We start from the raw sequence: 11257 nt of genomic DNA on the forward strand, positions 1-11257 counted from the left end.
TAGGTAGACAAAATCACTAATGAAGAAACGCTGAAAACGATTTGAGGGAAGCTATGTTTATGGAATATGCTTACTCACCGAAGAGACAATTGGACTGGAGATATCTTAAGGCATGAAAGTCTTCTTCACACATTACTGGAGGGCAGTGTGGAAGGAAAGAACTGTAGAGGTAGACCACGGCTAGAATGTATAAAACAAATCATTCACGGCAAGGGCTGTGATAATTACTTGAACTTGAAGAGACTAGCCACAGACGGGAGTTCATGGAAAGCCGTTACAAACCAATCTTCGGATTGAACACCACAGAAGAAGAAGACAAGGTAGACGGAAGGAAGCGGCCGTGACCTTAAATTAGGTTCCATCCCGACATTTGACTGGAGGAGAAGTGGGAAACCACGGCAAAGCATTTCGAGAATGCCAAAGGTGGGAATCGAACCCTTTCCACTCATTTGACCTCCCGAGGCTGATTGTGAGTGGACCCCGTTCCAACCCTCTTACCATTTTTAAAATTTCGTGGCTGAACTGGGTATCGAATCCGGCCCTCCGGGGGTGGCAGCTAATCACGACACTGTAGAGGAGTATTATTATTATTATTATTCCTGAACTTTTTTACGAAAACAGAAAAGACTCTTCTTATTTCATTACGGTATTTTTTTTTCACAACACTCTCTTTCCCACTTGGCAATTATCGGCCACACAATTATTCATGGGCCCTTATGGGACAAGGGCTATCTGCACACTGGCACGCAGCTGCCTAGGTCATTTGGTTCTCCAAATATTTGTGTCTGGACACAGAAAGAGGCTGTTATATTCAGGAGGTCATCTGGAGAAAATTCACCAGTTTAACGCATCACTGTAAACAAATGCAGAATTTGTGAGGAAATCGGTTCTTCACTTTTGTTACGAACCCTGCAGAGGAAGCCTCGCGTAGAACTTTTAGCATTCTTAAAAATGTTCCCCAGGTGAGGCTCGAACTCACAACCCCGGCATCTCTCGGCTACTGTCATATAAGTACCGTGCGCTAACCAATTGCGCCACTGGGGAAGACGCTTGTAGTCCTTCAAATAACGCTGTGCCATGCTAACTTCCAGTTTCCATGCAAAGTATAACTTTTGTGTTGAATATAAAGCCTATCCATTTTACAAAATATGTGCCTAACACATAAAGATACTTCAGAAAACATTTACTCACCCATGCATTATACTTTACAATAGGGGAATTTGTTTTTATCAGCGGCTTGTCGTCGTCGTCGTGGTTTTGAGTCATCACTCCATACACTTGTTTGTTTACGTATGGATTTTTGAAGATCGCCGCTATTCACTCCCTCCCGTCCTTGCTTCTGCCATCCCCTTCCCAGCACTCGACTCATACGTCCTTACCCAATTCCAACGCTCCTTCCGCCGAGCCCCACACCACGATAATCCTGCCCTTAAACCCCTCCGCGGACCCCTCCCCCCCCCCCCCCAACCTTTTCTACTACAAATACACTTCCGAATTTACCGGTCTCTCCCCCCCCCCCCCCCCCGTAAGTTGGTGCCACCAACTGCTACACCAAACCCATCTTTCCGACTCCCATAATTCCCTGATATCTCCCCTCCCACCCACACACACACACACACGCAGCAAGGCAAACATTTAACAAACATAAAAATTCAAGTGAGCCCTCGTCGACCTCCTCCCTTCCTTCCAACCAAATCAATTGTTATAAGGAGAACAAGATAATTAAAATAATTGACTCTGTTTCAGATAGCCAGCATACACCAGCTCAAGGTATTCAATGTAACCAGGTTGCAAACATACCCAACCTGCTATCAACAGTGCGTTAACAAGTAGAACACATTTCTTGTAGCCTAATTAAGTAACCTAATGTAAATATCTATGTAAAATGTGAATACCTTCTGCAATCATTTGAATCTGTAAAAACTCAATTCGGAAACTATTGTAAATATCCATCTGTAAAACATGCTAAATATTTTTAATACTGTAAAAATTCCATGTAATCTTTAAAACACCATTATCCACGTAATTTTCACTGTAATCATAACCTCAAAACCCAGTTTATTAAAAAAACTGTAACCCACGTCAAATCACAACAAAAGGAACAAAGTAAATTGCAAATTATAAGTTTAAAAATGTAAAGCTATATCCTTATATCGTATCACCTATGGAACAATGTAAATTTTAATTTAGAAAAATAAATTGTTTATTCATCATCATCATCATCATCATCATCATCTGTTTACCATCCAGGTTCGGTTTTTCCCTCGGACTTAGCGAGGGATCCCACCTCTACCGCCTCAAGGGCAGTGTCCTGGAGCTTCAGACTCTTGGTCGGGGGATACAACTGGGGAGTATGACCAGTACCTCGCCCAGGCGGCCTCACCTGCTATGCTGAACAGGGGCCTTGTGGAGGGATGGGAAGATTGGAAGGGATAGGCAAGGAAGAGGGAAGGAAGCGGCCGTGGCCTTAAGTTAGGTACCATCCCGGCATTCGCCTGGAGGAGAAGTGGGAAACCACGGAAAACCACTTCGAGGATGGCTGAGGTGGGAATCGAACCCACCTCTACTCAGTTGACCTCCCGAGGCTGAGTGAACCCCGTTCCAGCCCTCGTACCACTTTTCAAATTTTGTGGCAGAGCCGGGAATCGAACCCGGGCCTCCGGGGGTGGCAGCTAATCACGCTAACCACTACACCACAGAGGCGGACAATTGTTTATTCAACTCAATAAAAAAAAATCCTCAGCCAGTTTTCCAGTCATTCGACCGGGTCAGGAATGAAATGAATGAAGCCACCATCTAGCGGCGGTATGTATTACTCCTGATTACTGGGAATGACGTCATATCCGATTATATGTCAGCCAATGGCGATACTAGTAGCTGGTCAAGTAATAGAGAATGGTGCATGTATAAAAGTAAATGTTTCTGGGGTTTGTACTGTTGTACTGAACAGATCTCTCCTGTGAAAGGAATTACAAGTAAGATTTGCATCATTTCAAGTCCCTTATAATGTCGTAATGTTTGCGTAGCAGGTAGTAAAATTCTACCGTTTCATTGTGTAAATTCTACCGTTCCATTGTGTTAACGATGTCTAAGCCTGTAAGGATGTTATTCGTCAACAGTATAAGACTAATAATCGCGTGAGGAAGTAACTTAACGCTATCGTGTCAAGCCAGGACTTATCGCTAGTATTGACAATATTTTGACGTTGACTCGCTGTCTCATGAACACCTCTGAAAGTAAAATCACCGCCCGAGCAGGGACTCGAACCCTGGACCCTCAGGTTAAAAGCCTGATGCTCTACCTGCTGAGCTACCCGGGCTCTGTCTGCGAAGATTAAAGTTGTCAACTGAATGTTACAACGCCTCTTTCCCACCCAGGATGTACGTGTTAACTGGTTTTAACAGTTCCTTTGCGATACAAATTGTATCACACGCCCCAAAGCTCGGTAATCTGATTTCTTGATCAGTTCAGGGATATTATTTACGTATACGACGGCACTGGTGAATCATTACAGAAGTCAACAACGCTCGCAAAATGCATGAGTGCGGTTCATCTGCATTCTTAAATACACAGATCATTTGACAACGTTCTACACCAAATTCGGCTGTGTCCGTCTACAAGACAGACGTCATTTTTAAATCTCATTTCTCTGTCTTACTTTAAGAACATTTCTACAATCTCTTTACACCACGAGAAGAAACACAAGAGCACGGAATATACATATTCTTTCTTTCTTTCTTTCTTTCTTTCTTTCTTTCTTTCTTTCTTTCGTAATCCGTTTACTCTCCAGGGCTGGTTTTTCCCTCTGACTCAGCGAGGGATCCCACATCTACCACCTCATGGGCAGTGTCCTGGAGCGTGAGACTTTTGATCGGGGATACAACTGGTGAGAAGGATGAGTACCTCGCCCAGGCGGCCTCACCTTCTATTCTCAAGAGGGGCGTTGGGGGGGATGGGAAGATCGGAAGGGATGGACAAGGAAGATGGTAGGAAGCGGCCGTGGTCTTAAGTTAGGTACCATCCCGGAATTTGCCTGGAGGAGAAGTGGAAAAAAATGGAAAACCACTTCGAGGATGGCTGAGGTGGGAATCGAACCCCCCCTCTACTCAGTTGGCCTCCTGAGGCTGAGTGGACGCCGTTCCAGCCCTCGTACCACTTTCCAAATTTCGTGGGAGAGGCGGGAATCGAACTCGGGCTCGGACTATCTATCTGTCATCTAAAATGATGGCTCTGGTACTAGGACGTTTGTTTGGTCCCATACGTTAAGAAAACTGTTGTTTTATTTGTGTGTATTTAATAAGCCACTCGCTAAACAGCTGATTTATGGATCTGATTCAGAATCTGAGGTGGGCTCTCTTGGTGAAGAATGTGTACGATATGTTCGCATATTTCCAGAGACAATTTGCTTTACGTCGCACCGACACAGATAGGTCTTACGGCGATAGGATAGGAAAGGTCTAGGAGTGGGAAGGAAGCGGCCGTGGCCTTAATTGAGGTAATTTGTCACATCCAGAAATGGTACTCATATTACGTCTTGGTGTATGGACAAATGTTAGTTTGAACCTTTGTTTGAAGAGATGAAGAGGTAGTAACAAAGATGGTTATGAAAGGAATATTCGAACTCCAGGATGTGATTTCATTTCTTTCGTGCGCAAAACATGGGCTTCGTGTCTTTAAAGAACATGTGAACAAGCTTTCTGATACTGGAGATTGCCAAGTTATTTAGTGGGTGTCCTGACATGTGGGATTTAATCCAGCGGTAGAGTAGCGAATGTTGATTTGTATCGTGGTGTTCATGTTGGACCGCTGGCCAAGTCAGCCTACCCGCCGGGGGCAGCTGTCGACCTCGCCGGCATCAACTTCCTGCTTCTCCGGCTTCCTACTACACAAGATGGTGGCTGGCTGAACTTCATGGACTTTGGGGAACAGAGAAAGTCACGTCTGGCAGAAACTTGCTAAATCATGGCCTCAGTGGATCATTGGGTACCATCGATCGGCATCAGTTTCTTATTCTTCTTTTTCTTCTGTGAATCTATATTGAGATAGGTATCAACTGGACATTCTGTATGCTTTTCTGTCCTCACTATCTTGTTTCAGTTGTTCATAGCTTCTATCTTGCTTGACATCTGCATTTAGGACAGTCGCCCAGGTAGCAGATTCCCTGTCTGTTATTTTCCTAGCCTTTTCTTAAATGATTTCAAAGAAATTGGAATCTTGTTGAACATCTCCCTTGGTAAGTGATTCCAATCCCTAACTTCCCTTTCTATAAACGAATATTTGCCCCAAATTGTCCTCTTGAATTCCAACTTTAGCTTTATATTGTGATATTTCGTACTTTTAAAGACACCACTCAAACGTATTCGTCTACTGATGTCATTCCACGCCATCTCTCCACGGACAGCTCGGAACATACCACCTAGTCGAGGAGTTCGTCTCCTATCTCCCAAGTCTTCCCAGCCCAAACTTCGCAACATTTTTGTAACGCTACTCTTTTGTCGGAAATCACCCACAACAAATCGAGCTGCTATTCTTTGGATCCTGGTGAGGGTCCCATACACTCGAACCACACTCTAGTTGCGGTCTTACCAGAGACTTATATGCCCTCTCCTTTACATCCTTACTACAAGCTCTAAATACCCTCATAACCATGTGCAGAGATCTGTACTCTTTATTTACAATGTGATAACCCCAATGAAGATCTTCCCTTATTTTATCTCCTAGGTACTTACAATGATCCCCAAAAGGAACTTTCACCCTATCAACGCATTCATCACCCTCTGTTGAAGACAATGTCTGCGTAGTATGTGACATAACCAGAATGTTTTCCTCTTCTTATCGTTTTCATCAGGTGTCTGCTGTCTCCTACTTTCGTTAGCACTGCGTCATTTCTCACTTTATCGGTCCACTTCACTGTTTCCATTCTTCTCCACTGCCATACCTTAAAAACTTTCCAAATACAGTCGAAACCGGTTATAACTGCACACTTACATGGTTAAGTAACAGAATCAAGTTTATACTTCAAAAAAAAAAAACGTAAGTGAATGAAGTAGACCCCTACTGTACGTTATTTGCAATACTGTACCTGTAGAATGGGACTGGATAGGAATATTTCTTCTAATGTTTACACAGTACGCACAGCAATAATGTGACAGCAAAGTATAAAATAATACGTGCGGAAAGAAGTAGCAACAATATAAATTTATCAATAATGTCGCACACGGCCTTGGCTAATGAATGAGATATTCTCTATCTCCTTCCAAATTGTAGAAATCGTTGAGTATGTTACACACAATTACTTCGCGATGCTGACGTTCGTTTCCCCATTTTGTAATCGTCATATAATTAACTGCCACCCTCGGAGGCCCGGGTTCGATTTCCGGCTTTGTCGCGAAATTTGAAAAGTGGTACGAGGACTGGAACAGGGTCCACTCAGCCTCCTCAGGTCAAGTGAGTAGAAAATGGGGGGGGGGGGGGGTATCGATTCCCTCCTCAGCCATCCTCGAAGTGGTTTTCCGTGGTATCTCACTTTTACTCCAGGCAAATGGTAAAAAACTTAAGACCACGGCCGCTTCCTTCTTTCTTCCTTGTCTACCACTTCCAATCTTCTCCTCCCCCCTCCCCCAAGGCCCCTATTCAGCATATCAGGTGAGGCCACCTGGGCGAGGTACTGGTCCTCCTCACCAGTTGTATCCTCCGACTCAAAGTCTGAAGCTCCAGGATACTGCCCTTGAGGTGGTAGAGGTGGGATGCCTCGTTGAGTCCGAGGGAAAAAAACGATCCTGGAGGGTAAACAGATTAAGAAAGAATAATAGACAGCAAACAATCATATCGGGCAGGGTGAAAACGTCAAAAACTGACTTAATGTGTTTTGATACGACGTCGCCGTCTGTCTCGCCTTCTTCACGTTCACTCTGACTGGAAAATGAAAGCACGTTCACTTGAGGCGACAGTACTGTATGTGAACTTGACTTCGAGAGTTGCACTACCTGTTCCTGTGTGTACAGTATGTGCATGTCGTCTTTTCCGAGAACGTGAAGCTGACCCAGTGACTAAGTCTCCTGGAATGGTTGAGCAAGGTCATACCTGTACATCCTGCTGCAGTACACTTCCTTCGCATAACATAAAGAATACACTCACAAAGCAAAGGTAATTCCAACAAACTTATTTGCAAAATCTGCACTAATATTAACAGTAGCGTCGCATGTTTATAATCTTTGGGTGTTCACACAGTGCAGACAGTAAATAAAAATCCACAGTTCTAGCCATTCAGGGAAGCAACTCAATGTTGAAAACATCCTAGGATACGAGCTACGAATTTTAGGTAAATAAAATATAATATATGCCTTTGCTGGCAGGACCTAGTGTTTACAGTGCACTATGTCTTTTGGTATGGGCTAGAGCAATTTGTTACTTTCATAGATCTGTCTCTGATCCTTAGCTTTGACAATATGAAAGTGACTGAGGTATGAGCGATGCTAGTAATACCATTCCTTGCTATGAATGGTGTGAAAATGTTGCTCATAGGGTCGGTTGGTGTTTGCATTTCAGTGGACTTGGCAGACTGATATGTAATAGTAACTCTGGCTCGGTGAGGAAAGCAACGGGAAACTACAGTGGTGGAAATATTTATTGCATCGACTCTTATAATTAACGATTTTTGTTATAATCATTGAATAACTAAGCTGAATTGGCCTGATTTCTTTCTGTTTCGATGAGAAATGAATATATGCAATAATTCTTGCCAATTCTATTTTATTCTTAATCTTTGTTTCTATAAAAAGGTCTCTTTTTATAATTTAAGACTTTCTTGAAAAATGGATGCAAGTGCTTATGTGAGCTATTCTGTTCGCTCTCCTGAAATATGACAACTAATTTTGAAAGAAGCTCTGCGTATTAATGCTGTAACATAACACTGATTGTTTCTAGTGTTTATAAATACACTGTTGCCATTTAAAACTTTGTTATTCCACCACGCACAATAATCGCCGCTTTGCATCGTGACGGCTTTGACAGAATTAACTTTATAACGCAATCCTCACTGAGTTCATGAAACCACACACGCATAAGGGTCTCCAACATTTCCCATTTATGCCGTGACTTATTTTTGGTGACATCATCTCCCATAATCTTCCAACAGTTCTCAATAGGATTAAGTTAGGGCTATTTCCAGGTCACTCTTAACGCTCGAACCCTATTTTGTCTAAGGAAGGTTTTTACCTGAAGTGTAGTAATACGTGATAACTAATCATGAACGCCATCTGTTTCGTGCTTGGTACAAATATTATTCATAGGACTCGCCTCCAAAACACTGTGGCAAGGAGCGGAGTCATCCTGAAAAATGCAAGAGGAAACATCTCCAAATTGATCTCCTATTGTTGGCATAAGCTTCCTTTCAAGGATGCTTACATAGACATCCGCCTTGACAGTGCCATTTATGAAGTCTAGATGACCTACTCCGTGACGCAGAAATGCACCCCCAGACCATCTATCCTTGTGGGTTTTTGGCTGTATGTGCTATACATGATGGCAAAAAATCTTCACCCATTCCTTCGACGCACAAGTACTATTCCTTCTGAGACATGGAGATTAAATATGGACTCGTCTGAAAAGATTATTCTGTTCCACATATGTGGTGTCCATGTCGCATGTGCTTTTGCCCATTTTAACCTCTATTGTCGCATTGTCTTGGTCAATAAAGGCTTCTTTCTAGGATGATGGACTGAGAGTCCAGCTCCCAGTAGTCTATTTCTTACAGTTCTACTGGTTACTAAGATGTCGCACATTTCTTCCCAGTCTCGCTTTACTTCAGTTGATGACAGGCGACGATCCTTGAGCGAAAGCCTTTTCAATATCATGTCCTGACTGGCAGTAGACACCCTTATCCGACCCCTCCATTCTCATGATCAAGATTTCCTTTCTCCCTGTACTTTTCAGTAACCTCGAAATCGTAGACTGATTAAAACCTGTCTTAGAGGCTATCCCTCTGGTGCTGAGCCCAACAGACGAATAAGGAAGTTAAGCAGCTTTCATTTCTGGCGTTAATTCAACTGACCTACCCATCTCCTCCCTGCAAAGTTCCTACTCAAAATGGCTGTATAAACACCGGCTGCATTGTAAAAGCAAACAACAACAACAACAACAACAAAGTTGTATATTGTTGGGAAAATGTGAGAAGTCTAACTATCAAGGTAAAAATATGTCAACAAAATTTAACAAAAATCGGACTGGTATAAACTGAAGCAAACAGCTGTAAATTACAAAAAGATAAAGTAATTCATGGTGATGCAATAAATATTTCCACCACTGTACCTCACTCCTCTCTTCCCTAGTACGCCTCTTCAGTGATGCCTGGGCCATCTACGACAGCTGATGGCAGAGCTGTTGAGGATCCCACCAGCGGAAGCGCTGACGGACTGAACATACACTGACTGACAGAGCAAATGCAACACCAAGAAGGAGTGGTTCGAAAGGGATGAAAGTTGGGGAAAAAACAGAGACGGCACGGACGAATAATTGATGTTTATTTCAAACCGATATGCAGGTTACACAATGCGCACGGCATCGACTCAGTAGGATGTAGGACCACCGCGAGCGGCGATGCACGCAGAAACACGTCGAGGTACAGAGTCAATAAGAGTGCGGATGGTGTCCTGAGGGATGGTTCTCCATTCTCTGTCAACCATTTGCCACAGTTGGTCGTCCGTACGAGGCTGGGGCAGAGTTTGCAAACGGCGTCCAATGAGATCCCACACGTTTTCGATTGGTGAGAGATCCGGAGAGTACGCTGGCCACGGAAGCATCTGTACACCTCGTAGAGCCTGTTGGGAGATGCGAGCAGTGTGTGGGCGGGCATCATCCTGCTGAAACAGAGCATTGGGCAGCCCCTGAAGGTACGGGAGTGCCACCGGCCGCAGCACATGCTGCACGTAGCGGTGGGCATTTAACGTGCCTTGAATACGCACTAGAGGGGACGTGGAATCATACGCAATAGCGCCCCAAACCATGATGCCGCGTTGTCTAGCGGTAGGGCGCTCCATAGTTACTGCCGGATTTGACCTTTCTCCACGCCGACGCCACACTCGTCTGCGGTGACTATCACTGACAGAACAGAAGCGTGACTCATCGGAGAACACGACGTTCCGCCATTCCCTTATCCAAGTCGCTCTAGCCCGGCACCATGCCAGGCGTGCACGTCTATGCTATGGAGTCAATGGTAGTCTTCTGAGCGGACGCAGGGAGTGCAGGCCTCCTTCAACCAATCGACGGGAAATTGTTCTGGTCGATATTGGAACAGCCAGGGTGTCTTGCACATGCTGAAGAATGGCGGTTGACGTGGCGTGCGGGGCTGCCACTGCTTGGCGGCGGATGCGCCGATCCTCGCGTGCTGACGTCACTCGGGCTGCGCCTGGACCCCTCGCACGTGCCACATGTCCCTGCGCCAACCATCTTCGCCACAGGCGCTGCACCGTGGACACATCCCTATGGGTATCGGCTGCGATTTGACGAAGCGACCAACCTGCCCTTCTCAGCCCGATCACCATAACCCTCGTAAAGTCGTCTGTCTGCTGGAAATGCCTCCGTTGACGGCGGCCTGGCATTCTTAGCTATACACGTGTCCTGTGGCACACGACAACACGTTCTACAATGACTGTCGGCTGAGAAATCACGGTACGAAGTGGGCCATTCGCCAACGCCGTGTCCCATTTATCGTTCGCTACGTGCGCAGCACAGCGGCGCATTTCACATCATGAGCATACCTCAGTGACGTCAGTCTACCCTGCAATTGGCATAAAGTTCTGACCACTCCTTCTTGGTGTTGCATTTGCTCTGCCAGTCAGTGTATATACAAATATAATAAAGTATGAAAATATATTCTTTATTTGAATGAAAAATCTACAACCTGTTTTCCAGTCATTGACCGGGTCAGGGATGTATTGAATGAAGCAGATATAGGCTGTTAGTACGATGGGGTCGCCACTCCCAAAGTGATTTTATTAATGAATGATTGATGCTATGAAATGAGAATGGAGAGTGGTGCTGGAATGAAAGATGACAGGGAAAACCGGAGTACCCGGAGAAAAACCTGTCCCGCCTCCGCTTTGTCCAGCACAAATCTCACATGGAGTGACCGGGATTTGAACCACGGTATCCAGCGGTGAGAGGCCGACGCGCTGCCGCCTGAGCCACGGAGGTTCCCATATTCTTTATTTATTCCTAAAAATTACAATCCTTTCCTTAATCATCGTTATCCGATCTA

The 11257-nt window shown here is 44.7% G+C and overlaps 2 non-coding genes across 2 annotated transcripts; both read right to left on the bottom strand.

Moving 5' to 3' along the window:
* Positions 1-954: 954 nt before the first annotated feature.
* On the bottom strand, positions 955-1044 carry TRNAI-UAU (transfer RNA isoleucine (anticodon UAU)). Its single transcript is given in 2 exon segments — positions 955-990; positions 1007-1044. It is a non-coding gene; the product is annotated as a tRNA-Ile (tRNA).
* Positions 1045-3246: 2202 nt separating this feature from the next.
* TRNAK-UUU (transfer RNA lysine (anticodon UUU)) lies at positions 3247-3319 on the bottom strand. The gene has a single exon. It is a non-coding gene; the product is annotated as a tRNA-Lys (tRNA).
* Positions 3320-11257: the final 7938 nt, after the last annotated feature.

The sequence above is a fragment of the Anabrus simplex genome, chromosome 3, assembly GCF_040414725.1.
Source record: "Anabrus simplex isolate iqAnaSimp1 chromosome 3, ASM4041472v1, whole genome shotgun sequence".
Lineage (NCBI taxonomy): Eukaryota > Metazoa > Arthropoda > Insecta > Orthoptera > Tettigoniidae > Anabrus > Anabrus simplex.